We start from the raw sequence: 18439 nt of genomic DNA on the forward strand, positions 1-18439 counted from the left end.
CTGGGCTGTCACTGTATCTGTGTGTGTGTGTGTGTGCGTGTCTTTGAGTGTGCTATGCGTTAAAAATAATAGTGAAAACTACCCTCGAATAATCAAAAAGTATTATTTCGTTCTCACGATAATCAGGCGAGCGGACGTTGGATCTGGTTTTCAACACTTTATTCCGGTGTAAACATTACTTGAAAACGGTCGAGCGTTTGCTATAATATATTAACACGCATACCGCTATTATAATACGTGAAAAGCTATTAATTTTTATCGACCGTGAAAATTTCGTTTTATCGTCACACAGACGTCGTAGGTACCTGCTGCGGAGTTCTAGCCGTTTCCACTATAATACGAGCACTTATATATATATATGTGTGTGCGAGTGTGTGTGTGTGTGTAAGAAGTTCTTAAATGTATTTTTAAGGTCTTAAAACTGCTACAACGACGGTTGATCACATTTCCTACGCACATATTATACATTATTGTTGTTGTGCTGTAATTTTTAAAAGACTCGTTTAAAGCACTTTTTATTCAACAGTTGCCATATACTTTTATGCACGTCCGTACAATTACCAGTGTAGGGTCTTAAATGGTTTCTTCTGCGTTAGCCAGCTGCTATAGTTTTTTTTTTTTTTTTTTTTTTTTTTTTTTAAATTTGTCAAGCCCTTAAATAAATTGTAATAAAATGTGAAATTTCATACGCACGACGACTGGGGAGGCGGCCTGCAGCTGATGATCATAAAAAACACATTTATCCTTCTCCCGTACTTAAAAGTAGTAGATATACATAATATTTATTTACATGACATACATTAAGTCTGGTAAGAAAAACTCTAATTATATTTTATATACTTATGTTAGGTAATCGGTTCTATGGGAACGAAGAAAAGTAACAACAACTATAATAATGTCTGAAAAACATTTAAACAAATCACAGACATTCGCCCTAACGACTACGAACAAAGTGTGTTGAAGATATGAGATATCGCTACATATTATTAAAGTATTTTTCATTTCCATTTACGATGAAGGTTGTTTTACTCATTAATAATAAAGCTATTATCATGATCCATGGCAATATGAAGTCGTGAGTGCTACTTGAATTACAAGAATATCAAATAAATTTGCATACGTTTAACTTTTAAATGTTCGATCTATGTGTATATATTTTATTATCGCGGTTTTTATTGAAGAATGACATCTCACCTGAATTGATTGAAAAATATAATTTCAAACTTATTTCACGAAGTATAAATTATCATCTCGGTAGTGTTAATGTAATAATGTGTGGCGTATATTGTTATAATATTAAAAAGTTGTCGTTTTAAATACACGATTATTGTGCAATACATCATGCGTTTAGGGTCGACATTTTTATAAACTTACTAATATTATAATACGTCAGCTAACGATTTTCGAGTTTCCGTGGAAAAAATATAAGCCATAAAAAATTCAACGGTTCCGCTGTTTGATCGAAATCAAAATCATTCGAAATTATAAATTCGAAAACTGTTAATCTTTAAGTCTTAAAAATATACCATGGTGTCGATTTAATATGAGCCGCAGTCGTACACAGACGAAAAATATGGAAACTATGCTTATAAGTTTTTTGTTTTTTTTTCACTCGTTATAACATGCAGCTGTTTATATATAATTTTTTTTATTTTGCAACCACGTTCACGTCATCGCCACGTAGGCCGTTTCGTTAAAGGATTTTCGACTACCCTCGCATAATGTTATTGAAAAAATAGGGAAAACCCGAGAAAAAAGTCAACATCCGTCACTGACGGATACAAAAAACTGCACTGTTGACCGTCGCTCCGCTTTATATTGAACAGGGTTGAGTATAGCAGGTATGTGTGTGTGTGTGAGGGTATTATCTGACGGCGTGTACGCTGCAGACGTCGGGGACGGTAGGGTTCGACAGTTTTAAGGACGACCACATATAACTCTTCATCGGGTTCGTCCCCGCAGTGGAAAACAATCGAAAGCCGGAATGACACTTTTGAATAATAACGAACCGTGCCAGTCGTCCGACGACCGTTGTACACGCAGGTAGACACGGCGAACGGGTCGAGGGGGTTTCGGCGTCGGAGATTTTCTGCAGAGATACACACGCGTGGCACACGTCTCACAACGACGACGTTCGCAGACACGCACGCGAGTACCGTGCATATAATAATATACAGAAATCCGATTATAGTTTTTTTACTATTATTATTATTATTCTCTTTTTCGAAACCGTCAACGGCACTGCACGGAGAGACGATTACATACCGTGATTTGTTGGAACTCATCCAATACTCTTTCCTTTTTGGCAGTTCGTCGTTAACGATGATCTGACGCGATAAAGCCGCAGCTGTGGTGTACACATACCCGCGTACACTACAGGGTGATGTGCCAAGCGTACTCATCCCCTTTTTTTTTAATTTAATAAATAAAGAGTTTATGTAAATTATGATTTTTAGAATTTTAAAATAGACTTAAACACATTAAAATATTCAAAACATTCAATGTTTTTATATTACTTAAAGAGCGTCTTGTCATGATAAGACTTATCTATAGCTCAAAATATATATTTTAAACCCATATCCTTATTACACAAAATCAAATAACTAAAAAAATATTTGTACGGATTTTTATTTTGATATGCCAACATTTCCAGAAAAATTATCCACAAGATAATATTATTTACTATATAAAAGTGATGTTATCATTATAGTAAAACATAATTTTGTATCTTTATGGACACTCGCTAAGTAATTTAAACTTCAAGCAGTGCAACCAATCTCAATAATTTGAAAATGTAGTCTTTAAGTATAATTAAAAGTTTTAAACAATAAAAATGATTTATTTTATTTGTTGAAGAAGAAAAGGGTGGAAGACCATGATTGATGAATCACCCTGTATACCACGGTGAACCTATTGCACACGTTTTCAAGGAATCGTTGTGCGATTATATTATACTGTTACGGCGGCATTACGGTACACTGCAGTCATGTTGACCGTTTCGGACGAAGTGACGTAGATCTGTGTACCGATTAAAACTGTGTGTACTTGTGCATACTAACGCGCGTATGCAGTATGAAATCGGTTCGAACAGTGTACAAATCGTTAGTAACGAAAAATTGCGTTTTTAGAGTACAATGTACCTATACTACAAGACGAGAGCAACGTACAAACAGATTGTATTGTGACATTTTACGTCGAAAAATGACGAATAAAGTAATGTGCTCGCTGATCTATATATTTCTAACAATAGTGTTCTAGTAAAAAGAAAAATTGTAAAATTGTCTAGATTTCTGCGAGAAGTATTAAGACACACATTATAATGCAACGTAATATCTATAGCGAAGCAAATTTTTTTTTATTATTCCTTTGCGTTAACATCGTTACGGATTTCGGCTTTTTGTAACCAGTCTTTAATCGATAGTTATAACTAAGTATTATAGACGCGTTTATTTTAAATAGATGTCGAATTGTCAATCAACTAAAACTATCTCCAATTCATCACAATAGTAGTACTCTAATTCGGGGTTTCTGTCGTTGAAAACGTCTTGATTGTTTAGATGTACAATTAGTGTATTCGGGGAGTGTGCGGCAACAATTTCCATTAAACTTTGCAATTATTATAGCCCCATCAGCTAAAATAGACTTCCGGCACGAGTACAACAAGTAATATCCTGACTCTCCGGTACACCTTCAGCGCTGCACCTTATTTATATGTTGTTTAAAGACAGTATAATTATGTATATTATATGTGTATATACTTAATAACTCGAACTACTTTATAGTACTGTCGATATTTAAACCAACGTTTGCTTAAATCACACAAACTTAGAAATAATATGTGATTTTGAAACAGAACGCCGCACCCGTTGTTTATCAATTATTACACCAAAATTTGAATTATCTTACTTTGGAAAGCGATTCGTCGGTATATCACTAATTAGCACTATTACTTAAATTGATAATGTACGACGTGGTTCATATAACCTTTACGTATTATAAACGTGCCAATAACAGATAATTATCGATTTTCAAACACAGAAATGTCAACAAGTATACATGTATAAGATATTAATATTTATTAATATTCGTAAACAACTTTTTTAATATAATATGTTTTGTATTGAAAGTATTATTTTTAAGTTATATTAGACAAAAAAAAACTGATTTTTTTAAGCACGCCCACAGAGGTTCCGGATTTATGATCTAGGTCATCAAAAATTGAACACGTGACCTGTAAAATAAATAATAAATGCCAATGTAGCAATTTATATATTAATATAAATAATAATATTTATTTAAATTATTTACCGCCAAACGAACGGAAGTCAATGTAAACGCATGCATTATAATATGCATATACTACAGAGCAATGCAAAGTTATAATTATACACGACTGCAGAAAGAGGTTTATATTATGTGTTAATAAACAAGTCGTTGTACGCGACACTCGTACCTTTCATATTAATTATATGGTTATCAATATTATAATAACGATACGTGTGACGAGGAACGGATCGTATGTTGACCACATATTGTAGTCAGTTATGTTTACAATAACCAGACTATAATAATATTATGTTAACACATTTGCTTTTGGATATCAAACGCATACAACATATTAATATTAGTACAATGTGTAATATCAGGGCCATCTATACCGTGAACATTATGTTCTATATTACTATTGGTATTTGTTTTCGATAAAATATAAAATAATCTATACGACGGATAATTGTCATAAAAAAAAAAAAAAAATTTAAATAAGAGGGATTGAGTGATTAAGGATATTTTTATGGAATATTTTATAGCTATTAATATATGACTTAATGAATAATGTAGTGTTCGTCTGCTGGATCATGATGTGAAGTTCATGATTCATATTATATGTTATATAAAGTTCAAAAATATTAATAATTATTATTATAATATGATAAAGGGGACAGTTGAGAGGGGGTTGATCACACGCAAATTCGTCAGCTCGTTTAAACGCAAGCTTCACCGAGAAAGAAAAATAGAAAGAATGCATAATCCCTTCCACCCCTAAAATCCGTGGACCAAACCTCCTGGCCTTCTATCTTCCGTGTTTCCCCCTACACGTGTCGAGCCTATGCGCCGCCTTTGTAAAAAAAAAAAAAAAATACTTCGGCGGTGGATGTTTGTCATCGATACACACGTGCCTATAGGTATACTATATTATTTACTTTGCCGCGATATTACTATTATTTTCGAAGACGGAGACATCAACAAAAAAAAACAAAAAAAAAAAAAAAAATGATCGTATTAAAATTGAAAATGAATATAAAACGAACGACGACGACGACGACGACGACGACGGCAGAATGATGGAGTACCTGCCATCCGTACTTATCCGGCGCACGCAATTATGCTCGAGCGCGTGTGTAGAGGAAATCTTTATGGGTTTTTGTGCGGGATAAGCCGTTATCAGACGCATTGCATATATTATATACCACACGGTAACGTATACATATAATATTATTATACCTACGTGTACCGCTGACGCGCCATATTTCCACGCGCTTACGTACAATATATAGGTGCACCGCGGTTCCCGAGTGGAACCGGATTTCGCGCCGGCAGAATAAAATAGTATATGATTATCATTTGTAATGACATTAAAATAATATCGTAAATCCCCTCGCGCCCCGTTTCGCGTCCGCCGAGAGAGATACGTCACGGCGCCGCTAAAGTTGAACAACGCGATGTTATTATATTATATTATATTATAATATTTTCGCGCGGATTCGAAAACGCGTGGATTGTGCGACACGTTAATATTATTCACCGACGACGACGACTACTATTTTAATACGTACACTGCTCGTACTATGACACTCGAAACGACTATATACACACGCGTATTTTAAAATATTCGTAAAGGCGCGCCGATAGCGCCCCGACGGTTGAATCGAACGCTGCGATATCGAAACGCGCGTATACGCTACGGAATTCGATCGATCGCAATTATATTTTCAGTCACGTTTTACGTCCGATACGCATGGCGATACATAATATATCATTATTTTTGTTGTTGTTGTTGTTGTTCCTGTCCGAATCTGTTTCAATTATAAAAATTTTCCCTCGCCGCCCCAAAGTACCGACACCGACTACCCGAAAGCGTATTATTACTATTGCAGCACGCACCATCGATTTAAAACCGACTACGACTTTTAAATTATTTGTTCATTGTTTACAAAATAACATATTGTATATATATATTATATTTATACAATTATCATAAAACGATATTCGAGACCATTCAAGTTCTTGTTACGCGTACTAGCCCGATATATTATTATTCTGCGTATGAGTGACGGATTACGTTTACGTTTTTATTCGAATTTTATACGAAAACATACTGAAAAACATAATAATATATTATTTTTGTTTATGCAGCAACAAGTGGTCGAATGTGGCAAAACTGTACGTGACGAAATCAACCTTATGGCATTTTATTATATCACATATTTAACTATCTTGATGTTTGAAATGGTAAATTAACAGTAGTCTAAAATAAAAAAAGCAAACGAATGAATCTTCTTGTTTTGGAGTTTTAAAAAAAAAATTGTAAAATTGTCGTGCAGGCACTGATACTGCTCGTAGCCGATTCGCACAAAGGGCGGCAAGTATCAAATTAATGAGACTAAGAAAGAATACAAAAAGCACGGCAGTAGTGCAATGCAATATAACATTCTGTAAGTATATATTTAAGAATTTGAGCTATTAAAGGTATACGTAACAGAACTGTTTTAAATCAAACTGCAAATATTTAAACACGCCATAAAGTGTACAGTTTAGGTGTATATTTTATAGTGTACAGCATAAAATATACTTAGATTCACTTTAGAACTAAAACTAAAATACATAATACTCGGAAATAATAGTTTGTACACATTATTTCTACCTACTTCTAACAAGACAAGTAGCGACTGGCAACTATATTTTTGTATTTTATACCTTATGTCCATACTGTTGACACATAGTATTAACATTTAACCTTTAACACTGTGACAAATCGGCTTTCTAAAACCATGTTTGTGTTGTTGCGTGCTACACACTACCTTGCTGCAGGAAAATGTGAAATTATAAATAATTTAAGCAAATCCTTCGTAGGGTCTAGACTCTAAACACACGCGTAACACTGTAGTCGGTGCTTCTAAAAACGCAGCCGACCGTATATTCATTCTGATTTGCTGGACTTGAAGGTTGGAAAATTAGTTTTTGATGTAACTCGTATATTATAATAAATGTAGCGGCACTTGCAGCACCAAGTGGAAAAAAAGTTGATGGATCAAGTAAATGTTTTCAACGTTTCGTAATTTGATGTCGGCTATGTAATGATTTAACTACAGACTAACGACTTAAATTATTCAAAACATCGTATACATAGACCAATGTTAAATAATATGCATTCAAGGCAACAAAAAAAAAATAAAAAATAAAAATTGAAATATATTATAATATATATTGTTATAAACGTGCTATATTATTAAAAAAATATTGATTAAAATCTCGGATAAGCTATTATAATATAATACCGTCGTACAGCGCACTGTTAATAAATTGAATTTCATCAGTGCTGCACAGACATTTTACGAATAATTATCTATTATAATGTTTCGCAGTCGACCAAATTATGTCAACGATTTGTTTTCTGGCAGACGTGACATTTTATATTTCATTATGGTTATAAATCTGTGTACCGATGAGAAATTGAAGCAAAATAGCGTTCGGGCTTGTGAAATTTGTTTATATAACAAAAACGAAATCCCTTATAAAACAAAGACGATAGGGGAGGACATCGATTTTAAAATATATAAAGGATGGACTTTAGAGTAGATTCACCGTACAGTGTACATCTTTCTATATTGTCGCGACTCCCAAGTACATATTTTTTTTTTTTATCGACCACATATTTTATTCTATTCGGCTTTGTGGATCAATAAGTTATGTATACTGTTTCAATATTTATAATTACAGACGTTGTTTAATTTTGTGAAATATTTGTGATAATATATCTATTTATATATCCCACGACCTTTTTCCCATATTCATAATGATATAATAATATACCTGATATTGATATAATATCATCGAAGTATTTATAGAAGAAAAATAATGTGAATAATTAATATGTTTTTTTATATATTATATAATCTGATAAAACCGTTCATTGTTTTTTTTATTTTCTGATAATAGAAAAAATAAACTCTTGACAGTTTTATAATTTTGCTTATCAGTATTATTATTATTATATGATCTTTTCATAAGCCTATGGATACGTTTTCACGAAAATAACACAGATAGGCAGTCGCTGTGCGATCAATCAGCCTCCTGATAACTGTATTCAAATTTGGTGCGATTATAAAATTTACGATTCTTATTAATACAATTGTATTTTAATGACATTTTTTTATGGTTTAACGTTATAAACGAATCTTCCCTTTTATTTCATTATTTTATTGTACGTATAAAAAAACAGCCCTCCATCTTTATGACAAAACCATTTGAAACCAACGGCTCGTCGACGTGATATTGTGTACAACATTCACGGTGTATGATTACGCGATCGATCACTGCAAATTACCCATACGAGTATGAACTAAGTTAAAAATACGTCTCAAAATAAGATGGTTAGATTAAAAGCGCCTACAATGATTATTATTATTATTATTGCGTTTATTCGTTGACGAGCGATCTTGATTTTCTAATATAATATTATCGCACGTCACGTATGTACCTATATAGAGTGTAAGTACCTATAATACTAATGGTTGGCTCACGATGAATTGACATCGTCCAAAAATGACGGCGTCCTTAGAATGGGAAATATATTATTATACGGAGGTACACCGCCCGTCAAACAACGGTGGAAAGCATTAACCCGGGCAAACGCACCTGCTGTCGACTCGGAGAGAAGCGACAGCGCCGATAGAAGTCGCAGTAGGATTACGTCGAGATTACATTTCGCGGACGGACGAATTTGTCAAACAAACGAACGGCGATCTGTCAACTGAATTCGTCGTTGTCGTCGTCGCATAGTCTTACTGCACGGGGTTTTTCTCCTCGCGCCGCCCCGGGAATATAATAAATAATATGTATTATATTATTATAATTGGCGTAAATACACGAGTCCTTACGAGATGAAGGATCCGTATAAAAAAGTCCGACGTTTTTTTTTGTTTTGTTTCCTTGATTATATTGTGCTCATATCCTAATTCGAGTGAATGCACGACAATATATGTTTAATATTTTTTTTATTCCCTAGACGAGGATAATACATCGGTCACTAGTCGGCTTGTATTATTTTTTATTATTTAAAACCCGATTTTGTCTTTTCCGGTATAGGTACCTATGTATTCACTAAAACATATGCGACTCGGAACCGAAATCATTTGTTCCCACCTCGAAAACCAAAAAACCGAAATCAGAAACCAACAAATTAAACTTCAAAAACCTAAAGGGGGACTTGAAAAAAAAAAACTTTAAAGGTCCCGAGTGCCGAGATCGCGTGACGCGAATCGTATACGCTATTCGAATTCTGCAAATCAGAGTGGTATAATATTAAATATCACAGTTTACATTTGATCGTATTACATTTGATTTGAGGTCATCGTCATAGGCACTACGCCGAGGAAATAATACATCGATCAGTCGCGCGAGTGTTTAGTCTAATGAAATTTCGCTGTTTGAGGTATAACATTAAACGAAAGCGGTCTGCGGATCTTCCGACACCGAACACTGCTAGTAGGGACACATTAACAGTGCACACGTACACATATTGCTGTATATTACGTGATGTAATTATCGTCACCGTCATTAGCCAAGTATGACTCTCGGGCCGTCGCTGCGTATGGGGACGGGAAACCGAATAGGCGTACACGTGACTTAGTGCTCGGCCACGAGCTTTGTCAATCAAGAAACCTTTCCGATCTCCGAGCGCCAAATGCATTAGACAAAGCCGTTAATGACACTTTGAAGTGAATACCAATATAATAATAATAATATATTGTATTGTATGCAGTTCCCGCGACGGCTAATGTTGCACAAGTGATGCGTATAGGTAATATAATAATTTATAATATGCACGCGTACGTACGTGTACTTTTGGTGCAACAGACGATCGTATACATGTAGAACTGAATCGCTGTATTCGACGCGCGTGTAATATACACACGTATTAATTAATTTTGAGTTTGATTCACACATAATAATAATATATCCACTAATTATGGCAATAATTACACTTTTATTTTACCGTTTGACTGTTTGGTATTTGCGTAATTAACCGCATACAATTAAAACGATGACTAATTTATTAATGTGTGGTATACGAGTTTTTGAACATATTTTACTCCATAATATTATACAAATCTCAGTTAATTATTTTAGTTTTAATATTATTATTGAGTGTTATAAGTTTACAATAAACTGTTAGTAGGTCGATAAATAAGATTTTTGGAAATACATAAATGTTAAAAAAAGCTTATTCGATTATATTGTAATAAAAAAAATAAACACAGCTAAATTAAAAACATAATATAATTAGGGACAAAATAAAGTTTTCATAAAAACAGTCAATTTATGTACAAAATATCGACTCACTTTTTGAACGCATCGAAAAAAGTCGGAGAGCTTGCAAAAGAACTTCAAAACTTTAAAACTTTAAAATTTATTAAAAAATAAAAATAATATTACTATGCAAATTCTTAAAAGAAATTTGTAATTATTTGCAATATCGATACTTAAATTATTGACTGTGTAGTGTGTATACCATGTAAAGAGGTATTACATAATGTTAAAACTTCTATTTTACAAATGAACCATGAACTTGTTTTTACTATAAATTGTTACTTACAATTAGGTAATTTTTTTTGAAAATGTCAAATTATATAAATAAAAACTTAAATGATTTCTGAATTATTAGATTTAATGTACATTTTAAGGATAATGGTTCTCAAACATGATTCAATATATGATATAACATTTAAATATATTTAATCTAATATTATTTATTAATATCTCAAGCAGTTTTTTACAATTTATACAACATTCTAGAAAATGTTTATTAAGTAGATACTATAATTGTCAAATCATATATTCCATGCTTTTAAAACCTATTATCATTGACCATTATCTCCAGTACCTTCATTAAGTATAAATACCCAGAAATTACGTGTTTAAATTTCAATTTATGCACATACATTAACATTTTTAAAACGAACCGTATTCTTAACAATTTACAACAAAACTGGTGGTTACAAAAAAAGAAGTTTGTATCGTCACATTCACTAACCTTAAGTGTTATTATAAACAAATTTAAGAATTTCACAAATTTTAATTGCAAGACGTTTACCGACTTGAAAATTTCAAACATTTAAATTAAGATAGTTTAATCGCCTAATAATTTCCACGGAGGGCAATAATGCATATTATCCTATGGACACCATGTCTGACTTCGGAACGTAATTTAACGAAAATGTTATGAGAGTGAAACATTATAAAAGTAAACGTTTGCGATATTTACTCTTTGAGTATTTTTCATTATTGTTTCTTAAACCATTGATCATGTAATACCGTCATGAATATTTCGCAGAACATTTAGTACACCTAAGTTAGGTTGTGCACACATCAGGTGTGTGAAAATGTGCGATTAAGTTTTTTCGAGCGAAACCGGTGTTCAGATTTATCGTGCAAGTTTTGCATTACGCATAATGATATGGCAGTGTAGAGCTGAAATTCGAATAATAAAAAATAATAATAATGTCAACTATTCTTTAGGTCGGGGCCAAGTGTAGAACCGTTAACACGTTGTGTTTGAAGTTTCGGATAACGTTATAATTTATTTCTGTTGTCCGTGACTCGGGCCGCGCAATTTATATGCAAAACGTCTTTGCGAAACTATGACGAACAGTTTCAACGCGTCTGCCGGCACATCAATAACCGGACGAGTGGTGTTCGTAGAATATATGTATATTGTTTTTTATTATTATTATTATTTTTATTTATTTTCGTATCGGCAGCGGCGACAACGAGGACGATAAATAATATGAGATTGCGTCCCTGGATCTACGCGAAAAATAATAAATAAATCGTTCGGCGGAAGGAACTATAAAACAATGGGACTATATTTAGGCGGAGTTTTTTTTATCGAACGAAATGATAATAATTTATATTCATAATAACTGGAAATTAGAAAAATCGATTTCGCGACAACACTGCAACAGCGATATCATTGTGCACCGTAAATTTAATTTTAACTCTGACGCATACATTTTGCGCGCGACACGTCGAACACTACAGCAGTAGCGGTAATAAATATTTACCTCTGTTTTGATTTACCGGACTCGAATACAGCGATTCAATTGCAATTGTTGTTTTAAAAAATAAAACGAAAAATATCATAACACGTGACCCGACGAACGATTATTGTGTTTTTAAATTTAAAACGTAAAAGCGTTGAATAATATTATACTCGGTTGCAGTCGATCGACTGATGTGTTATTATATTATAATTACTTCTCGTAGTCTCTAACTTGATTTACATTTGATATACATCTAACCAGCTAAGATTAACGTTATACTTCGTGCTGTTTTATCTATTCAAATCGCCCTGCAGCCGTCATAGACACCCGTGAAAATATAACAACTGTACCTCGTCTAAAGCGGGTAGACGTCATCGGAATATTGCGATAAAAATTTTCCGGTAAATTCGTGTCTTCTGATCGGAGCGACATTATCGGGTCATCGCCGGTTTGACTTCGATCGAAGTTTCTGTCATTGATATTATTATATTATATTATATTATCATATACATAGTTTTTACAGATCTTTTTTTTTTTACTATATAAAAGCAATCCACGGTGACTATATACACTTTATACGCTCAGCGGAAGTACCTATAAAGAATAGAGAAGTGAAATAAGATGTGGCGATGCCAATATGGTATAGTGGTGTTGTCGGTGGTTGTCCGGTGAGGAAGGATAATATCATGTGGCCAAGTTCATTAGCGTAAGTGGCTTTCCGAAAAAGAGATAACTTCATAATATCATCAGTCTCTCTTGCAGCAAACGAGTGGCAGGATTACCTATTCAGCTCTTGTACGTGTGTGTGTGTGAGAGAGAAAATTAATTTTCCAGATAGCATATATATTTATAAATATATGACTACCATCGTTTTTATCGTTTACGATAATGGCCCATGAAAACGATGAAAACGATTGGGATTTTTTCCTACAAATTTTTCCACGCTACTCGTCGTAATTTTAATAAAAATCAACGCAGTATTTTTTTCTCTAGTGTCGCTCAACGGTCTGTCGTCCCACGAGTGTATTTTGTTTTTTTTTTTTTATTCTTTTTAATGTCATACCAGAAAAATCGTAAACGCCCTTTCTCTCCATCTCCTCCTCGCCAACTATTTTGTACACGGTTTATTTTATGCCTCGTTGATTAAAAAAAAAAAAAATTAACATTAAAACAACTTATAACAACTATAACGTATAAAAAAACTTAAAAAACATAAACATCGTTTCGAATATTATTATGTGATTATTTTGATAGCCATTATATTGTTTGTCCGGATGGTTAATAAATTATAACCCGCTGCAGTAGCTTATAGAAAATTGGAGTAAAATTGTTTTGACCAATTTCTATATTTATTTTTTAGATTAAAAATACAATTTGTTATACTATTATAAAATATTGATTTAAGCTGTTAAATATTTCGGTTGAAAAATAATTTTTTTAATTTTAAAATATTTATATTGCATAAACCATTTTTGCTTGTATTTGGAATTAATAATTTTGTTCTTTTTTTTAACACTAGTAGTTTCATTTTTTTCTACAATTATTTTATCACATTTTTTTTTTTATCTTGAAACTTATAAAGCGTTTTTATATTCTTGTAATCATACGACTAAATAAATAAATCATACTAATCGTTTTAAATCTTGTCATGAAAAAATAGATTTATTTTATCTCTTAAGCTAGTTAAATAGGCCCATATACATTTTAATATAATATATTTTTCAATAATCTCAATATAATTTAATTTTTTTTTCTAAACCTAACCAGAAATTTAATAAAGAAAAAAAATACTTAATTCATTTTTAGGATATATGATAAAATTATAAATACATTAACAAGTAATTATTTTAATTATAACTATAATAATTAGATGAGAATGATAAGTAATAATAATATGTCAGATTATCGAATCCCACGTAAAATCATTTTTTATATAATATACACAATACACATTCTCGTATAATACATTTTAAATATCCTTTTTACATACAATTGTTTTATTCTTTTAATGAATCACAATGAATTCGCAATTTAAGGTTGTAGAAAGTAATGCAGCCTGAATTCGAGAAATTGCCACCCGTGGTGAGAATGATGGTACGTCATGTAAGATACAAATCATCCAAACGAGGAATACCACATATTTACTTATTTAAACAGTGTGTAATACGAAAAAAAAATCTGGCCCGACATAGAAGAATATATGATTTTATAAGCTTACTGTCTGCGTATAGAATATATTTTGGTTGGGTTAGCGACCTTTGTATTTCAAATAATTCATCATTGTTTGGTTACTAATTGAAGTATAACCAATTAATTTATTACAAAGCTTATATATATATTATACTAAAACTAATTTGTTCATTATATTTTAGAAAAGTTGAAAATGTGTTATAATTACTGACAAATAACAATAATGATGATGAATGCAAGTAACTCAATGATCAAAGTATGGCCTAATTTATATTTTTACATTAACTTAATACATGTAATCATAGAAAAAGTAAAAATAGTTTGGATATAGTCTCTCAATCATTTTATGTTAATATAATTCTAGCAAATTTTCAGTCTTTGCAAAACTTTAAATAATCACATTTAGATTATAGCGCACTTATTGATTAATAAGAATAAAACAATTGTTTACTTCTTCTCGTTTATCTTACCTAACTCGTAATTTGTAGGCTGTGAAGGTTTTTGATGAAAATTTCTATTCCACGCCGAATTATCGAGGTCATGCCATTGAGTTTATTTCACAAATAAGGTAGTTACTGAAAAATTAACATTTTCGTAGTTGAAATTTAAATATATTAAAGTAGTTTTAGAAATATTGTAATAACGATAATCACTAATTATTAGTTTTAAGACGATTAATGTAATATTATAGTAGAATATCACCTTCTTGATATAGCGACCCACTATACCATTACAATAGACAATTATTTTGACAGGCGAACGAAAATTCAAAAAATTCAAAATTAAAATTTTAGTTTTATTGTTATATTATTGAAATAATATGTATGAGATGATATGTAAGTAATAATACATTTTTATGTAACACAATAATTATTTAGTATAAAAATATAATTCAACACCTGTCCTAATTGTATATATAAAAAAAAATGAAATATAAAAATGTCTTTAATATATTTGTATAACTAACTATAGTAATTATTTTGCAAATATTCAATATAATTTTAATTAAAAATAAGTAATATTTATAGCCGCTAACAGACTTGTATAATAAAATTGATGTGTATTCACATGTTTAATTTTAAATATAATAACAAAAATATAAATTTTTAGCTATTCATTTTATTTGTTAAAAATAACACAAAATTGTATTTTTAATTCCTTATTGGTAAAATGTACAGTGGAGGAAAATGGTGTTTCATTGTTGAAGAAAAATAAATATGACTTAATTAATTTGTAGATATATAGGTACTAACTCAAATAATATACTATTTATCTGTGAAAATTACTAGTCAGAGAACTAGGATATAACCCTAATAAAAACAACTATATGAAATTTAAAAAAGAAATTATATTCAAGTTATTTTTAATTATTGGAATTTTCATTGTTTAAGTTCAGAACTTTTATTTTTAATTCTTTAAGTAACACAAGAATTAATATTTAATCAAGTGAAACTAATAATACAAGATTCCCACGATCGGGGAAAATTTTGAAAATATCCATTTATATTAATCTATAAATACTTATAATGTATAGATATATAAAGTAATAATAACTCTAAAGTAAATCATCAAGTTATCTGAATTAAAGACTAAAGTATTATTATCTTTTATAAAATATGTAAAATGATTAAATTAAAAGGTCTCTGGACCATTTTCTTTTCATTTAACGAGCTATATCGGCTAAGTCGAGAGAGGAGAAATTTGATTTGAGAGGATTTGAATGATGACGTAGTTTTTTATGGAATCGTTTATAGAAGACGCTTGATCAGGGATGGTGATTATGTTAAAGTCATTACGAAGGGTTCGATTATCATGGAACATTGGTTAATGACTGAGAGATATTTACTGAAAAGCCTATACAATTTTTTTATTATATTTTGGATGCTCGTAGATGGAGGACAATAGTTTATTATTACATTTAAATTACTGTAAGGAATTAAGAGTTTATACGATAATATAATTAAAATAAAGACGTTATATACAATTTTACGACATTAAAATTATATTATTAGTATTAATATAAATGTACGGTTTTAAAAATATATCACACCTATTATAGTATATATTACTAACCTTTTAAGAAATAATTTATTCCCAAGTCATTATAGGCACATTAGAAATAAATAGCCTACACAGTCTGAACCATACTTTAGGTATATACCGCCTACATCACATTTATTGGTTAATAATAATAATAGTAATAGTAAAAAGAACGCTACAACGTATAACCGGACATGGCGTAATAGGTACTGTTTAATAATAATTAAACGTAAATAGTATCATACATATATACTGTTTACATTGCACACAGCAGTGCCACTATACAAGATCATGTATAAAGTGCGTAGCGTGATAATAAGTTTTATACCAGTGGTGCGGCTTAATGATCGGTTAAAAATGTGACCGCCAGTTCTACGAGCCCACACACACACACACACACACACACGGCCACGATCGTTTTACTCGATTTCCCGATTGCCATCTAACCTCGTTTGTTTGAGTAGCGCATAGTGGATTCATTGGCCGGGTATATACACGGCAAGTAATTTATGATCAATTAGCAATGCAATCGGATCACTGCGTATACCTATAATATACATATAGGTACATACCTAGAGAACAGACCGTTTAGATACCATCGCGACGTTTAATATACAAAACGGCCATGGAAACGTATGGAGAATATTATGGGCGTGATAAACTGATTCGCGCGCCAAAGCGGTATCGATGAAAATAATCTTTTGAATGACGGTTACTGAAAAAAAAATAACGGAATCAAATCGAAGTTAGTGCATAGCCGTAACACGAATACGTGAAAATGGTATATATTATAATATATACGAATTAATATACGTACGTTTGCAGCAGTACGAAACTAAATAGGCTTCTGAATCGATTGGCGCCAAACTTCGCACAGATATTACTCGAAACTCGAATAGAGTACAGAGATAAGGCTTAGCTGTACGGGGTACGCGTGAGAGCGGATTGTATGATAGTACACAATACAGAGAGAACTGCCGAGACTGCAGTGGCGGAGTAACCGAGTCAGATAAGACTTATTGAAGCTCCCAGGAATTAGGGACGAAAATAGGACGGGGTTAAACGCTCGAGATGCGTTGCAAGACACAGTGAAAACGGAGATGGGTCTAAACGTTTCCTCAAATAAGTCGTGAAAAAATGATGAAAAAAAGTAGGAGTAACATACAGTCCCGATACACCGCTGCGTACAACGTTTACAGATGAATTTCGGATAGAAATCGATTTCAAAGTTGGGCGTAAAATCGTCAAGTGGACGATAATATTATAATCCGACGAACGGGACGCGTACGTATAGGGGTTGGACATCACAACAAATCGTTTAACGGTGGAATCGCTGTGCTGTCAAGAGGCCGGAAACGAGACTTTCGGTGTCGTCTATACATCGCATGATATTAAATACAGCCACAAACCTATTATGCATTGTGCAACCGTGTGGAAAATTAATAAACGCCACTCGAAACTAGTCGAAACCCTATTGTTTGAATTGCGCGGCGACTGAATGGATTTTGATTAAACATTTCGAGTGCTGTTCAACGCCGCCTTATACATATTATATTGAGTCTTTATATACTATACACGCGCGCAATATTATATTATGTTATACGAAGTCGTTCGTACACGATGATGATGTTATGTCCGCGTGAAACGGCATTCGAATATAGTGATACTATAATATGGGGAGTCGATGACGTTTGTTTTTACGACGAACAACGCCGCGCGGAGTTTCAATATAGTTAATATTTATTATCATAATGGTTATTGGAGAACTCGAAAACGCCTCGAGCGACAGCCATGGCAGTACTGCGCGCTTTCTGCGACGGCAGCGATTAGCCAGTGGACTCGACTGTGGGCAATATTATATACCTAACAGACTTCGGTAAGCAAAT

The sequence above is a fragment of the Rhopalosiphum maidis genome, chromosome 1 (assembly GCF_003676215.2).
Source record: "Rhopalosiphum maidis isolate BTI-1 chromosome 1, ASM367621v3, whole genome shotgun sequence".
NCBI lineage: Eukaryota > Metazoa > Arthropoda > Insecta > Hemiptera > Aphididae > Rhopalosiphum > Rhopalosiphum maidis.